We start from the raw sequence: 17,788 nt of genomic DNA on the forward strand, positions 1-17,788 counted from the left end.
ACTATGTATGTGCAAATGCCTGTGAATGTAGGTAAATATACATAGAGAATGAAAGGAAAAGATTAAAATTAAATCAAGCCTACAATTAAATATTTGAGACTTCTGAATAGGCTGTTTTAGGGTAGAAGAAGGGTTGCAATTGTCAGCAAAGTTTGGATTTGACTCTCAGTACTATTTCTATCTTGTAACTTAGATAAAATCTTTAAAGTTTCCTATTTTTTCCTTATCTACTATATAGTAATGCTAACAGTTAATCAGCATGAGTACACTGATGAGTTATTTAATAATATTGGTGAAGGGCTTTTCTAAATATAAAGCACCATGACATACATATTGAATTGAAAATTCCCATTTTTTGACCAGTGAAAAAATATAGAAATACATATAGATATAAAGTATGTATAATTTGTTTTCCACCATCATATATAGATAGATGTGGAATATGTATTTTTTAATGATGAATTTCCAATATGGCTTTTCTACTATGGGAAAACCTCTACCTAGAGTTATACCAGAGCCTCATTTAGATTGGGGAGCTAGGGAAGGCTTTGGGGGGCGGGGGCGGGAAGGCCTTGCCCAGTGATCAAATGTAGGCCAGATAAAATGGTGAGGAAAGAGCAGAGTTTGGGAAAGAAGATAATATTCCTAGGCAAACTGAATAGAAAGTACAGAAGCTTCCAGATGGGACTTTTGTATGAGTGCCTAGTAGAGTAGGTAAAACTAAAACATAACTGTAATAGAAAGCAATTTCTAGTCAGTGCCAAGACAGTGCCATGAGGTAGATAGGAAATGGACAATTTGAGGGGAGTTTTTGAAGAATCACTTCCAACCGAGCAGTTAGGGAGGAAGCTGTAGACATATGTGGAGGGTGGAGAGAAGAAGGAGAAAGAGGAGATGGTAAAAGGAGGCAGGAGGATCTGTGAAAAGCACAGTTTTGTCCTATGCTCTTTGCTTCATATTCTTATTTTTCTTGCGGTTTTGAAGGCCATTTCTATTGCTGCTGATTCTGAAATGTATTGTCTGGATCTCTTTTCTTGATCTCCAGACTCATATATTTAAGCTCTTTTCTCAACATCTCAACTTGAATATCTAATAGGCATTTTAAATTTAGCATGTTGATATAGATAACTTGATCTGTGTCTCTAAACCTTGCTTCATTCCCAGATATCTTTACTTTAATTATATTTCTACCATGCATCCTTCAAGCCAAAAATCTTTGGGTTCACCTCTACTCTCTATTTATAACTCCTCATATCCAATCCAATAGCAAATTGTACTGTGTTTCAGCTTCAAAATATAGTGCAATAACTGGTACCAATATTTGTGACTCTCAATTCAAGCCATCTTCATCCCTTACCTGGACTAGTATATTAGGTTTCATATCCTAATATACTAGTCCTAATATACAAATCCAACATGATCAGATCCCTCTCTACCTCTTCAAAGTACTCTCTTACACTCTCCCATTTCTTCATTATGTTTCACCTACATTGTTCCTCATTCTATCCTTAGAACATACTGATACTTATTTCTTCATCAGAATCCTTGTATTTCCCATTTTCTCTGCCCAGATTTTTTATTCCCAGATGTTCATATGACTGCTTCCTTCTCATTAGTCAGGCTTCAGTTCAAATGTCACCAGCTCAGAGTACTCCTTCCTGATCACTCTAGCTAGGTACCACAATCCCTTCCACCATTATTATCTAATCCACTGAACTTTAGTCTCTGATATTATAGCACATATTACTACCTAAAGTTATATGTGTATATATTTGTTTTTGCTGCCAATCCCTCCGAAAGAGCTCCATGAGAGTAGGCACCCTTCTTATCTCTTGCCACCACTAATTTTCCAGTGCCTAAGCAAGGGGGTGTCACATAATAGGGCTCATTAAATATTTTTGTTGTTGTTTTTGACTGATTTTTCCCTATATAATCAATTTTTGTGTATCTATAAATGTTGAATCTTGCATGAAAACACAAAAGGTTATTTTCAAATTGCCCACTATAAAAGAATTTATGTGAAAAACTAATTTCAAAATAATTAAATTTATTAAGCTATTTTGAGTGAACATTAGTGACTTTGAAGACAATGCCAACTGACAGGCTCCATTCTAGTAATTCTATGCATAGCTTGTCACATTATACCAAGGGGATCTTTAACATATTATAGTCTAGCAGGAGCTAAATAAATAAACAAACAAACAAGCAAACATAAATACATAAATAAATGTAACAGGTGCAATATAAAATGCTAAGATAATAGAAGATGACTGTGTGCATTGATTTCCCTGGTGACACTTAGTAAGAAGGACTTCTTGGTAAAGGAGTAGAGTTCAAGTTGAGTAATTAGGAAAACATCAGGGTTTTACAAAGGCTCATACCTCATTGGAGCATGACAATACCATTAATGAACCACAGTGTGAAATTAATGCACTTCCTTGTGGGGACAATGATTCTTTGAAACCTGCCTGTGGTGGCATTGTAGTTATGACTCATTTTCATAAATTGTTAGGAGGGAAAGTACCTTGTAAATAAAGTATAGAAACTTTATTAATAACATAATGCTATGCAAGTTGGGAGGAAAGTATCTTGCTTTTGTTTAGGAGGTGAAAAATTAACTATTTAAGGTAGTAATGAAATTGAAATAATTTAAAATGCTCAATATGTCTATGGCCATGCCACCCTGAACACGCCTGATCCCGTGTGATCTTGGAAGCTAAGCAGAGTCGGGCCTGGTTAGTACTTGGGTGGGAGACCACTTAGGAAGACTAGATGCTGTAGGTGGAAAAAAAAAATAAACAAACAAACACACAAATAAATAATAAAATGCTCAGTACGAAATGGTTTCCTGAAAAATCTGTTGATTAAAAAGACTATTCAATTTAAACCCCAGTAAACTATTGAGTAGGTATAGTAAACCAAATGATTAAGAAATATTGAGAAAAAAAGAAGGAAAGGAAAGAGGGAGGGAAGGAAGAAATAAAAGAGGGAGGAAGAAAGAGAGGAAGGAAGGAAGTTTCCTTTAATTCATGGAAATCACAAATTAGTGGTAGTATATACAAATAAACTCCTGACTATACTCTGTCCAACTGTTATTAGCAATAACTGCATTAACAGGTATACAAACGAGTCATCATAAGCAGATGTATGAAAAATTGATTCATTATTGAGAGTAAATCGAGGATTGGGTAATGTGTCAGGAAGTAATTAATGTTGGAATATGTCTTTAAAGGATAAGAAGGATTTAAAGAGGAAAAAAAATGGTGCACAAACATTTTTTAGATGTTGAATAACTGATATTCTGGTGTAGTTTCCTTAAAGTTAACTAACAGGCCACCCTGTATATTATTGCTATGCATGATTACATCTAATACTATTCCTGATTATGTCAATGTTTACTTTTTTCTGATTTGAATCATAAGCTCTATATTTTTATTAAAATCATTATTCTCCAAGACTAGATTATTGCTGACTTTTTATATTATATTCACAAGAAAGTTGCTCAATGATGCTCGCATCTTTCAGGCTCTGCCTCTTTACTTCAGCCAACTTCCCAGCAGCCCCATAGACATATACTGATACATAGGGAAATACATAACCTATTCTGGGCCCTGAGTGTAGTTTACTTATTGGATTTAAATTAAAAAGTAATTATAAATCTTAAATTGTGCTAACAATATTGGTAATCTTGGCATTCTATGTTGGCACCAGATTTTTCATATGGAAATATGTGGTAGTGCTCTTGGTGGCTACAATTTGGATCATTTAATGAGTAAGTGAAAAGTAATCACCATACAATGGTTAGATTTTTTCAAAAAAGAGCGTGTAATATGAATAACAAAAAGAGAACTTAACCTCTAGTTTATAGACAACAGGGGAAATATAATCCAGAAATGAAAAGGAAGAAAAGGAGTCAGAAAAGTAGTTCCAAGCCCAATAACACTGAATCATGAAACCAGAGAGGAAGGAGTTTTAAGAAAGGGCTCCAGAGAGGTCAAAGGGAAAAAGGACAGACATCACACACAAAAAAAGTTATGTCAGTATTTATTTACTTGCTGAAGCGATTTCTGTAAGAGGTATAAAAGGGAAGATGTCTTTTAAAAGTCAAGAAAGTGGAAGTATAAGATGTGCTCCATTAATACAAGTTTGAAAGTTAATAAAAAGGAATAAATACGACATAACAGGAGGAAATAAGAGCAAGTTAAGACTGCTGTTTTTGTTTGTTTGTTTGTTTGTTTGTTTTTGTTTATTTGTTTTTTTTAACATGTTGAGACCTGTGCAAATCTGAAGATCCAGGAAAGGAGGGAAGGCAAAGAGAATAATTGAAATGCTGACAAAGATTTTGAGAGCAAGTTCATTCGCTCTTAAAGAGGAGGGTCTGAGATCTAGAGACAATGAAAGGCATTGGATCTCAGACTTAGAATCAGTCACGAGGATATCTTACAAAAGTCACAGTCTTGCAAAAGCTCTGTAATTATATCTCATCTATAATTCTCAGCTACCTTTTTCACAGAGTATTTAACACCATGATGAATTTTTGATTTCTAAATTTGTTCTAGTATACTCTCTTCCTTTTGTTAGGTGATATAGGCCTTTTCATTCAGGAGATCTTTCAATCCAGCTCTAGGTTGAAAAAAACATCTTATAAATTAAAAAGCAGGCTTTTCAAGGACCACCTATGAGTTAGGTAAGATATTTATATCATGAGGTACTCCTGACAGACTGGAACCCATATCATTTCTCCTTTACTATCTTCCTTATATATCTCCTTCTGAGTGCTTTTCAAACTATCAGGAAGGCTTAAGAGGAAAATGGTGAGGTGATGTGATAGAAATGAAATGTAGACATGAAGAAAGATCAAGAAGGTATGAAATTTTGGCTTAATGCTGAGAGTGTCACTGCAGTTACTTCTCACAGAATACCAGTACAGCATCTGGCAAGCCAGAATAAGGTAATAAACGAAGTTTATATAAGTAAATTAATAGTTTAATTATTGAAACTATAGCAATTCACAGGTCTTTGAGTTTTTGTTTCTTATTAAATAGATGAAAAAGGTGAAGAATAAGGAAAGTATTGTGAAACAAGGTTAAGGGAGTACGTTTCAACTTCAAAATCTGAGAAACAGGAAAGTGTCTTACTTAACATGGATTCGTCTAGTTTGTATTTTACTGAATTTAATTAATAGAAATCAAGTATGCTAAAGCTAAGTGTTATTCATAGAGATATCCCTCAGAATAATGACACTTGCTTTCAACTTACTTATCTTCCAATAGTTTCTAAATAATTTAATCTGTCTTCCCTCCCAACTTTAAATTAAAGGGGCTAACACTATCATTTCAGTCCCAGGACATAGTGATACATGAAGCCAACACTACGATTTGACTTCCCAGTAATATAAGAGCAGGGTGGGTGGATATATGGATGGATGGATGGAAAGAAGGATGGATAGATCAATGGATAGATGCATACACACTTGCATACATACATACATACACTTGCCAAGCTAGTTTTTATTTGATTTCTTTTATAACTGTTAGTCCTGAATGCTCATTCTCAGAGTAATGTCTCCAATGCAAGCTCTTTTGAATTTCAAACTGGTATTTTTAACATCTCTACTTGTATATTAGAAAGTCACTATAGTTAAAATATAATTCATAACTTTCTTCCCAAAACTGATTATTCTCCATGTACCTTCTCACAATGAATGGTACAACTAGCCTGATATTTGTTTAAGCAAGAGATTTTAAGTCATATAATCCTCTATTTTCCACATGTAGCCAACAAACCTGAAAATCCCAGTTCTATTCCTCACCCTCCTCAAATTTCTTCACTACTTTCCATCTCCGTTACCACCATCCAAGCTACAGTGACCTCCCGCATGAATCAGTGCAATTACGTCTTAATTTGCAGCTGCATCTTTTAGTTTGCCTTTCATCACTAATTTTTCATATTTTCACCAGTATACACAGTAATGTTTCTAGAATGCAAATATGATCCTGCCATTGCTTATTTGAAACTCTTCTATGACTTTTCATCTTTCTTAGGGCAAAGACTAAAATATTTAAAATGCTCTGCAAGGTTCCTGTATGGCATCTTGTGTCACTCTCCCTCTCATTCTCTGCCCTGGCCTTCTTTCATATCTTTAAATGAGCCATGCTCCTTCCTGCCTTAGGGGCTTCAATTACAGGCTTCAATAGAATATTCCTTCGTAGGACACTGCTTTACTTGTAATTATTATTAGCATATTTCTTTACTTGGTTAATTATCACTTCTGAGCTCAGAGTAAACATTTACGTGCTCATGAAAATATTCCTGGTGCCTAGACAAAGGGTCAAATCAGCTTTTGACATTTCTTCATTGTTGTATATATTTCCCTCATTTAAGCAATTTATAATTAAACATTATTATGTGATCTTGGTATTAATGTTTTATTCACTATTATGACATAAAATATATATATCTTTGTTACATGGCATGTTTTGTGTCTGAATTCATTGATTGACATAGGAAATCCTAAATAAATGAGTTGACAAAGTTAATAAATAAATGAGAAATAATTAGCCAAATGCTAAGTATGATAAAAGGCTGAAAATGAATGCTGATGGCCAGTGGACTAAAGAAGCAATAGTTTAGATGGTGTGGTTCATATAAGGGACAAGTGTAGAAACCTTCAGGATGGGCAGGACCAAATAAAAGTTCATCATGTTTGTAAGTCCACATTCTTTTGTATATTGTGATTTTTAATTTGTTAAGCATTAAATATATATAGTATCACTATTACTAATTTGTTTTGATACAAATAACAGATAATTCAACATAGACTGGCTTCATCATTAAAGAGGATTTATTAGTTCATGTAATTAAAAAATCCATGTGGTCAGGTTTTAGGCATGATGTGACCAGGGCTCTGACTTCATTTCTTTGTGACTTTCCATGTTCTAGCTTCACTCTCAGGCTAGTTTCTCCCTCACGGTGGGAGAATAGCAATTAGCAGCTTTACAACCTCATAATATTGTCCAGAGGGAGAAAGAAAATATCTGTGTCCTATAGTTCCCAGCAAATGTTCTGACCAAGCCAGGAGAAATATAAATTCTTATCATATTGGATAAGGTTACCTAAAGCAATAACTGTGGCAATAGGAGAGATAGAGATTGGTCTAATTTACTGAGGCCAATCGCAGCTCACCTCTGGAGTTAAAACATGTGTTTACTGCAAGAAGTGACATGAGTGAATATTGTAAAGGAAAACACTACCCACTTTAAGTCATGGATTCTACATAAAGTTGCAAATGTACAACTGAATGAAAGTTTTATATATATATATATATATATATATATATATATGTATGGATATATACACAAATATGTAAATATATTTATATACCTTCTAGTTACATAAATGTATGTAGTAAATTAACTTCATTGGACATTAACATAAGTAAAAATATGAATTACAGATTGTCCACTAATAAAAGAATTTAAAGGGTTATTAATTCATTTCTGTAACAACTTATCATCTCATTAATCTAACTGCACTTCCACAGCTTTCAAGTATTTTTCAAGCAGTTAAGTAATCAGAAATTATTTTCATTTTTTAAATATAAAATGCTTTTCTATAATTCCAGATGAATACCTACTGAGTTCTTTCAACAAAAATGTCCTTGTCTTGACCACCATTTGACCACAAGAATTAAATGCAGTGTCTAGAACACAGTAGGTGCTAAATAAATAGGTTTTGATTATATGAATGGATTAACTTCAGCTTTAAAAATCCATTAACTTATCAAGTCTATAAATTTCAGTTTAAAAATAATCACTTCCATTTTATAGCAGCTTGATAACAATAGAGTAATTGAGTTGAGGAATTCATTGCATCTCATTCACTTTTTCATTTCAAAATTTATAAATGAAATTGAAAATATACTCTCTGAAATACATTTTTCTACGTAATAAGTAATTATTCTTTTTATACTTCCTTTAGCATCCTGTGCATATAGAAACCATAGCCCTTATAATGTTTAGTTTATCATCCATTAATTCAACAAATGTTTATTCAGTGTTTACTATTTTCCAAGTACTGAGAACTTAAGTGTGTAAGAGGTGTGCCTGAGGGTGGATAAAGAATGTCTTATATTTGTCATTGTAATTCAAATGGTAGCATAGACATTTGGTAGGTATCTAATAAACATTTGTTAACTTTACAAATAATTCATTAAAGACTGAATTAATAATGTGCTTCGAAGAATTTTATAGCTCACTCAATTCCTCTGAAAGAGTTGAAAATGAGACTCCAGTCAATTATGGTTACACAATCAATCGATTATGGGACAAAAACACTGAATTAGATAGACTAAATTTTAAATGTGTTATAATAAAATTTAAGACATTAAATTAAGTTTTATGAATTAGTGATAACTTCCCTAAAGGATAAAATACTTTGATTTTCCTAATGATTTCTGTGGCCAAGTTCTTTGTTAGAATTAACCTCAGGGCTTTTATCCAAGGGTTCATGAAACCAGAGCTGCAATTCCCAGGACCTGATGTTTCTCACTCTTTAAACACTATGATTCTCTTACATGTAAGGATGCCCAGACCCTCAGTTGTAGCTGTCTATTATTCTGCATTTCCACACTTGATTCACATGTCCCTGTATTTAGCCCTCCATGTGGTCACATTCAACAACAAAGTCTTTCCTTTTGTTAATTCAACAAACATTTATAGAATGCCTTTTAAGTACAAAGTTCATTACTTGACTCTCTGTACGTGAGGGATGTGGAAGAATGAGTCCAGTTTTTGAAGTCTGGATTACTTGAGAGAGGTCTAGAAAGGGCAAGTAGAAAAAAGATAAGTTTAATTTTAAGTATAGAGTTTCAAATGAGGATGGGACATATTGATAGAACAATCTGATAAATAATTATAATTGATGGACAGAATTTTTGGAGAGAATTTAAATTTTCATGGAAGCAATAGTTAATACAGAATTCTTACCTCCACTCACACATGCCATGAGAAATGTACATTCTTTTACCTTATGGTCCCAAATCACATTTTTCTCAGTCTATATAAAAGCTATGAATACATAAAAACACAGTTCAAGTCCTTTCTGTTTTCTTTAAAGCCTGACAGGATGATCCTCATTCCTTTAAATTTCCCCTACTGTTGAACTTCTCTTCTTATGTGCATCATAACACTTGCCATTTACTTATAAATAGCCTTAGGTTGTTTTAAATTACCAAAAGTTTATCGACCAAGAAGATTTTAATCTTCTTGAAGACAGAAAATATTACTTCCCCTCTCAAATCCACCACAGGTCTGAAAGCTCAGCATATCCTCCAAAATCCTTATCCACTTAAATGGCTAGCATATCCCTTTCCTTATAAGAAAGCCCTTCCTCTAACAATTACCACACTCCTTCTGTTTATTCAGCATTAGAGAGTTCCCGTTTATTGACAAGCAATGAATTAAGTGCTGAGACTAGAGAGCTAAACACCATTCATAAGAATTTTACTTTCTCAAAGAAGAGAGGAATATAAATTATTGAAATGCAAGGTGATGAATGCTAAATTGAAATTAAGCAAAGAATGTTTAAGGTACAAAAATGCATATCTCTTTCAGACAGGTGAGATCATAAAAGACTTAGAAGACATCTGAAATGAAGTTACAAGAACAGGTAGAAGTTAGTAAAATAAAAAGAAGAAAGGTGGAACTAAACAAACATGATTGATTATTAAAACTGGAGGTAGACAGACTTAGTAAGAAGAAACCACAATAGCTTCTAGGGAGAAACTTGAAGTAACCAAAGCACACAGGGAAAAAAAACAAATAAGCAAACAAACAAACAAACAAAAACAGGAGAATGATGGGAGATAATATTGGGCAAGGACAACAGCATGAAGATTCATATGGGCTTTGTTGAGAAGTTGGACTTTTATTTAAAGGCAGAGAAAGCCAAGGAGAATGTTTAGGCACAAATGTAATATCATTAAAGTTGTGTTTTATAATCTTGCAAATAACAGCAAAAGAAGACCAGCACTATCAATTCCAAGTGAGAAAGGAGGAGTTCCTAAATAAATTCATCTCTGGGATGGTTATGGGAAAAGGAGCAGTTTCCCAAGGTAGATAGGACATAGCATCACCATGACTTTGTCCCTAGAGTGGGAGATCTCTGGTACGGAAGAGTTACACTGGTTCTCCCTTAGGACTCTGGTTTGAACAATGAGAGGAATAATGGTAGCACTCATGTAGAAACATACATCAGAGAGGACAATAGTCGCTGTCAGGGAAAATGATAAATATAATATTTTTGAATAAGTCGTATTGGAGGTACCCTGGGTCGAGCTATCTCATAGATGTTGAATACTCTGATCTAGAACTCAGGAAGAATAACAAAGCTGGAGGCAGAAATTTAGAAGTAATTGGATAAAAATGGTAATTGAATTCATAGGATGAAATGTACAGGAGACTGTATAAAAGTGCAGGTAAAAAATACCAAAGACAACTCCCCAGGGAACGCCAATCCCTAGGTGCAGGAATAGGAAGAGAGGCCCACTTGCAGAATCCCAGAGAATGGAGAAGGCAGGGCAGTGAGGAATGCCAGCATAGGATGGTACCACTGAAGCCACAGGATAAGAGATTTTCCAGGAGGAAGTGGTCAATCACATAAATGCTGCAGAGGTCAGTGACCCTCAGCACTTCTTCCCTACCATAATATATCCTAGAGCGATTCTCCACTTCACTATATTTCTTAGATGCAGTATGTGAACAAGATCTACAGATTCTTCTCTCCTACTTCTCTGAATCTTCTCAATGTTCTTTCTGTAAGTCTATACCTTGCCCTCACATCTGCTCATTTCAAACACTGCAACACAGTTCAACAACCTGTGGCACATAAATACTTGTTAATAACACTTTTTTTTTTTCCAAAATAGTGTGTGTATCCTGGTCTGATATTACAGATATAAAACTATGAGCCATTTGGCCCTGTCCACCCCTTCTCTAGTCTCTCATTGCCTGGGTTCATATTTTCCACTAAAGATAAAACATACCTCCCTAAACACCTTTTTCCTTCTTTTTACTTCTGAAACATGACTTTCACCCTAACTATACATTCAGGAATGAACAGCCAGTACATTTAAACCATTTGGAGGCAAGAAAAAAAGAGAAAAGTGATTTTATCAACCTAAAAAATATTTAATAAATGAACTTAGTAAGATGAGAAACAAATACATCTGCTTCTCAGAAATAAATAATAATTATTATATAATAATAATTGTATAATAATAACAATAATAATAATTATTATTATTATTTTATACCTACAGCACCTGGTCTTCCTAGGTGATCTCCCATCCAAGTACTAACCAGGCCTGACCCTGCTTAGCTTCCAAGATCAGACAGGATCAGACGTGTTCAGGGCAGCATGACTATAGACCAGAAATGAATTATTCTTAAACTTCCAGGCTTGTCTAGAGTGACTTTAATGACCAGGGTCCAGAGAAAAATGACTGAATTGCCTCACTTCACACTCAGAGTATTGATTATTTTTGGTGTTGACTCCTTTGGTATTACATGGTGACTAAAATCTTCCATTGCTCATTGCCAATAATTTCGTAACTGCACATCATCATATTGTCTCAGTTCTTTAGAACTGTTTGCCCCTCTCCAAAATATTCTGTCAGGAATAATGTCTCATATGAGGGAATGCTTACACTGTAAATAATAGGTTCTGTTTTTCCTGTGCAAATGTATTTGCATCTGTGTTTGAAAGCATGCATATATATGTACTTGCATGTGTTAGCATATGCATTGATGTGTGTGTGTGTACATGTGTGTGACTGTGTGTGTAAAACTCTAACTGCTCTAGAGATCAGATATTATTGGTGCTTATCTGGTTAGCAGAAAAGACAAGAGGATCGTGTACTCAGATAAAAACATTCTGTCCGTCAGATGAACATCATATTGGGTTAAAATAACTCACAAACCACAAATAACAAGCATAACAAACAAAATAACCTCTGTATCATTAAAATGTTGTTTACTGTTACATGTTCAAAAACTTCTAGTAGTAAAGCATCTTTATTATAATCTAACATGATACTATATGTGTGCTTAAAATAATTAGTTGAAGTGAAATTTAATTGGAAAGAATAGTGTCGCATGAAGGGTAAGAAAAATAAATGCCTTATCTGTGCTAGCACGTGCCTAAGGCACATCCTGAATTCTTCCATCACCTAGAAATCAGAAACCCAGTATCCACTCTTTGGATAAGCATGCTTTATCATTTCTTATTTCACTTTCACCATCTAATTTTTGCTTTTACCATTTCTTATTTTCACTGCGCGTGCTATAGTCTTGCTCTCATAGAATTCCCTTGTCTTATGATTTCTCCATTTTCCCCCAGTATTTCAGCTTCTTCCATGCCAGCCTGACTTTCTTAATCATCCTATGCCATAGCTGATTAAACTCCTTTCTCAAATTTCTTCCAAGCCTGATTTTAACACTTCTCTAATTCAGCAAATTCCATTCTATAATCCACCTACTGAGGCCCTATTTCCAAACTGCTGAGGACTGCTAGAGAAAAGCATACAACTTGATCTGTTCTTTCATGGTCCACATCAACTTTGCCTTCTTCCTATTTTCTCCTTCAGTCTTCACTAGAATCTAGCTTTTGTCCTTACACTCCACGAAAACTCCCCAGTTGTGTTGCCAGGTCTTAGGGACAATTTAAAGTCCTATGCTTTCTGTTGGATCTAACATTGTTGGCTATTATTATTCCTTTTGAAGCTCTAGCCCTTCTTGGCTTTGAGTTAGCACTCCACTCCTTACCACTGTTATTTTCTTCCCTCTTTATCTTTTCTTTATCAAAATCCTATAAGAATGTTTTCTCCATGTATTCCATAAGTATTAGTATTATCTGGGTGTCTATATTTCTTCCTTGCCCATATTGCCTAAAAAACCCTCATTGAAATAACATTTTTTTCAAACAATTCTATCAAATATTGATTTATTGACAATATTTAAATTAAATATCTCAGACCAGACTTCTCTAAATTCAGATTATGTGTATAACTGTATTTCTGACATAAGCCACTTGATATTTCACAAACATTTCAAAGTCAACATGTCTAAGACTAAACTCTCCTACCCACATTTCTCTTTAGTAGATGGTGCTGATCACTCAAGGGAATTCAGAGTCATTCCAGACTCCTTTTCCTACTCCCTACTCTACAGAATATTACAACAAATCATGCCTGTTTGAACTCCTAAATAAAATATTTCTGAAGTCCCTTTTCATCCTACAATCACTTCTCTTTTCCAAACCCTCATCAGCCCTCACCTAAATTATTGCAGTAGCCTCTTAATAAGCAACCCTGCCTTTATTTCTTCAAATCTATTTGTATAAAAGAGTCATCTATCAAAACTGCGAATTGAATTGTGTCACATTCACATTTAAAATATCTATGAAAACTAAACTACTGCCAGAGTGATATAATTAAGATGGCAACATACATTGTTCTTGACTTCTGCTGCCCTCACAACAAGACCAGCTAGTAACTATCCATAGACAAGACACCCTTGTGAAAATCCCAGAACCCAGGGATGAGGCTTAAGCACCTCCCTGGAACACAGAGTCTGAGAAGAATCCAATTAGAAGGATAAGAGGAGTGGCTGCACTCTAACCACATCACCTCTCCCCCAGGCCAGCAGAGCCCCACTATGAGAGGGACTACATGGGCCTATGTGGGGAAAAAGAGCCCAATGTGGACATCTGGTTCCTCCAACGTTTAGCGGGTGCTTCCTAGGAGGCACACTTGGGTCTCATCTCACAAAGATGACTGGAGAAATCAGTGGGTCTTGACCACTGAGAATCTGATAGAAACAGATAAGGAGGGTAGGATTTACAGCAATCAGTGCTCAGGCCTTGGCAGCCCACATTCCTCCTTGCAGCTGAGCCTGAGTGGAGACACCAGCCAGTGGCTCTGTCCATCTGCAGAACTGAGCTGGTGGCCCTATCTGAATTTGATGGGCAGTTCTGCCAGATTCAGGTCACCAGCCAATGCGCAGAAGTCAGCTACTACTTCTGTTGCAACTTCTTAGCCCCTCATCCTTGCCTTTCAATGAACTGTCACATACCTCAAAGGGATAAGGCTTACCTCAGTATTTTTTTCTCCAGGATCTTGGTCCCTTGAGTCCTGGCCAAAAGATAGTTTTCTGATAGCACAAATAGATTTTTTCAAAAAGTTTATGCAGCCTTTCTACTTGTTTTCAGAGGAAGTTTATCTAATTTATCACAGCTAGAAATGGAAGTAGCTGCTCAGTTCTAATATGTGACTTACACTTTCATTCTATTTGGATTAATTATTGCTCACGTGGCATCTAAATTTTTCAGGCTTTTAGGTTCTGACGTTTGTCTGGCTTCTTATATAATGACTGTTCCTAAAACTTATCTCATGCCCAGAGCAATTTTCAATTATTTACTGGTCTCCTGCAGCTTATAAGTGTTCATTGGTAAACTGCATCTGATAGATGTGAGAAGTTAACACTAGACTTGGTTTCGGTGAGTGTCATGGGGGATATTTTGTCAAGAAAAACAATGTTGCCTCAAAGTGAAATGTGAATTGAAGACAGTCCATTCTGCGTTTATATACAGATATCAAGGTCTCTTGAGCATCTTGTAATAGTTCTTTTCCTTGTGAGTAGAGAGACTCTTTATAACTTTCTTAATACTACAATGATGGGTATTTTATCAGAAGATAAATATAGTGGTATAAAGCAATTATTTGTTTACAGTTTCAGGAAGAAAAATAAATTAAAAAAAAACAATTCCAGGGTGTGTTTGCAGTATATGGGTATGTGTACAACAGAAATGAAAATAACTCTCCTCTTTACATTTTCATATATAAAGGTAGATTTGGACACAGATTCGGATCAAAGATCACATTAATAGGTTGTACTGGTTCAGTTAGGTTTCTACATTTAGGTGGACTGAGTTCGAATCCTGTATATTTTTGGTGATTTAGTACTTTTCAAGTCAATGTTTCCTCACGTGAAATGTAAAGATGTAAAAATGTCTACCTTTCAGGATTATACTCTATATAATACCTGAGAGAAAGGAACCATCTTTGTAAAGTGCTTAGAATGATGCCTGGCAGACAGCAAACCCTAAATACCACTGTTAGCACTTTATAACTTCTTATTTGCTGAGCTTTAATGCTGAAGTGTGGTCAGGGAATGAGTATTTTCCTTCTCTTTATTCCTTGTATGTAGGACTCTGCAGAGAAATTGGCATATGTAGTGTTTCGCTAAATGAAAGATTTTTCTAAATGAAAGATTTGTGTCAAATAGTGCAGGAAGGTTGAGGAAAGTATGAGGAATATACATTAGATCAGAAATTATGAAGTCCCTGGTGACTTGTTATAAAAAATAAGAGATGAAAACAAATTGGTAGTGGTGGTGGTGGTGGTGGGGTATTATATTCATCACTGTCATCATGAAGTTGGCCTATTGTTTAGAATTTCATAGATATTCAAAAAATAATTATTGACTACTTGAGTGAACATTGTGTTTAGCTTACCAGAATCACAAAAGAAATTAGTCCAATTCAGCAAAAGAGGGTTTGGAGACTAAAAACTGGAAGGTTATCCTAAGCAAGGAAGCTTGATGAGAAAACATTTAAAGAGTTATGTAAAGCTATATATACAATAGCCTACTCATAACATGCTTCCTTTATTTAAGTGAATCATTTAGCTTATTATATTGCACATTTTATGCAGTTGCCTCAAATTTTGCATTTCTCCAAATGACTATAATGTGCCAAGAGAAACAATTGATTGTGTAATTCACAAAATAATCTATTTATGCAGATTTTTCTTAGCTTCTTCTCTGTGAAGAATGTGTGTGGTAAGGAAACATTCATGGAAAAATAAGACTTTAATCCAGAAGGGAGAATTCTTGACATCCAAGGGCCTACATCAAGGCAGGATGGACGTTACATCTGTTCTGATGTTTAATACTGTCCGTCATTTTCTAAAATCCTCAAATCTTTGGGAGTCAGTCTACAGGAACCAAATTCCAAATTAGGTCAGACCTCTTATGACTGTATTCCTTCCCACATTAGCGCGTTCGGCCTTCCAAAGTGAGGAAATATAGAAGAGGGGTAGGGAGTTGGTAACAACTTTCTATTGATGGGTAGTAAATTACCACAAGTTTAGCAGCTTCAATATTCATTTATTATTTCATACTTTCTGGAGGTCAGGAGTTTATGTACGGCATAAGCAGGTTCACCGCTCAGGATAAAAAAGGCTGAAATCGCCTGTTGGCCGAGCTTCATTCCTTGGTGGAGGTGTTGTGAAAGAACTGCTTCCACACACATTCAAGTTTTTGGGTGAATTCAGTTCCTTTAGGATATGAGCCTGAGTCCCAGTTTTTTTGTTGATTGTTAGCCCGGGGTCATCCTCAGGTCCTAGAGACCACCTGCTTTCCTTTACACAAAGCCATCCGTGGAGCTCCTCCTCCAGCTTTCTCTCCTGCCAAATCCATCTCAAATCCTCTCTTTTTTGAGGAAGAGCAGTCTCTTTTCAGGGGTCACCTGATTAGGTTATACATGCTAAGGATAATGTCCTTATTTTATGGTCGATTTATTTGGGTCCTTAATTATATCTTGAAAATTCATTCATAGTAGCACCTATCTAGACTAGTGTTTATTTGAAAAAGTAGAAGGTGTGTGTACATCAAAAAGTAGGAATCTTAGATGCCTTGTTAGAATTCTACCTCTGCAGTCTCAGCCCTGTCTTCTGCTCCGTGTCCTCTGCTCCCTGTCCTCTGCTCCCTGTCCTCTATCGTATGCCCCTTCAACAGGATCCCCCTTAAGAAACATTTCTCAGTGCTATCATCCGCGTGTCATTACTGTGGAGTCTCTGTTAAGTATGGAAGGCACTGGAGTTTTAGAACTAGAAAGATTTGGATAAAAATCTCCTTTATATTTCCTGTGGGATTTTGAGTAGATTACATAATCCCTCAGAGCCTCAGTTTCCTTAATGTTTAAAACTAGGGCTAATAATAATTACCTCTATGGCTGAAAGAGAATTGGGAAAATTAATACAATGACAATCACCTGTCCTATGCTAGACACGTAGCAAACTTTAGGTTCCTCACTTTTCATCCTTCTTTCAAATGTTCTGACTTAGCTCCTCCAATCCACATCTACTTATATATAAAGTCTTGAAACTGGAAAAACTAAGATTTACAAACCTTGATGATAGCTTAATTTTCAGTAAATAACTTAACCATTTTCTCAAAAATTCTACATTGTGCTTTCTTTTGGAATTAAATAATTCACTAGTGTTGACTGGTATATATTCATTAGAACAATATCCTTCCTTCCTTTTCACTATTATTTAGAGATTCTAAGACCTCCTACTCTCCCAGAGGAAAAAAAAAAAGGAATATTATGTGAAGACAGCCAAGTAGTCAGTAGACTCCCACTGTTAGAAAAAAAATCCCAAAATATCTGTTAAAATGCTATTGGTAAGAGGTTTGGCAGGACGATGATTACATGTGGGTAGAACAGCAGTTTCCATAATAATTATGTGGGCTGTGAACAGATTTAAAAAAAAAAAAAGTGCTGGGATGCAGCCTAGTGAATGTTCTCATTAACCTCAATAGCACCAGGTAGAGAATAGAGAGGACCATTTTGGAGGAGGAATCAATTCAGTCTTTCAGTCATTTTATAAGGCACATCTGACACCATCGATTTCTTAATTATAAATTAATATATGCATTTATCTGAA

General features: G+C 35.2%; 1 protein-coding gene and 2 pseudogenes across 6 annotated transcripts in view; 2 read left to right on the forward strand and 1 right to left on the reverse strand.

Annotated features, from left to right (window-relative positions):
- The window catches only part of GRM5 (glutamate metabotropic receptor 5), a 402,927-nt gene that overhangs the window by 257,767 nt on the left and 127,372 nt on the right, over positions 1-17,788 (forward strand). The gene's annotated exons all lie outside the window — the stretch shown is intronic.
- LOC118603492 lies at positions 2,666-2,784 on the forward strand (annotated as a pseudogene).
- Positions 11,312-11,430, reverse strand: LOC118603386 (annotated as a pseudogene).

Source organism: Rousettus aegyptiacus, unplaced genomic scaffold, assembly GCF_014176215.1.
Source record: "Rousettus aegyptiacus isolate mRouAeg1 unplaced genomic scaffold, mRouAeg1.p scaffold_m13_p_5, whole genome shotgun sequence".
NCBI lineage: Eukaryota > Metazoa > Chordata > Mammalia > Chiroptera > Pteropodidae > Rousettus > Rousettus aegyptiacus.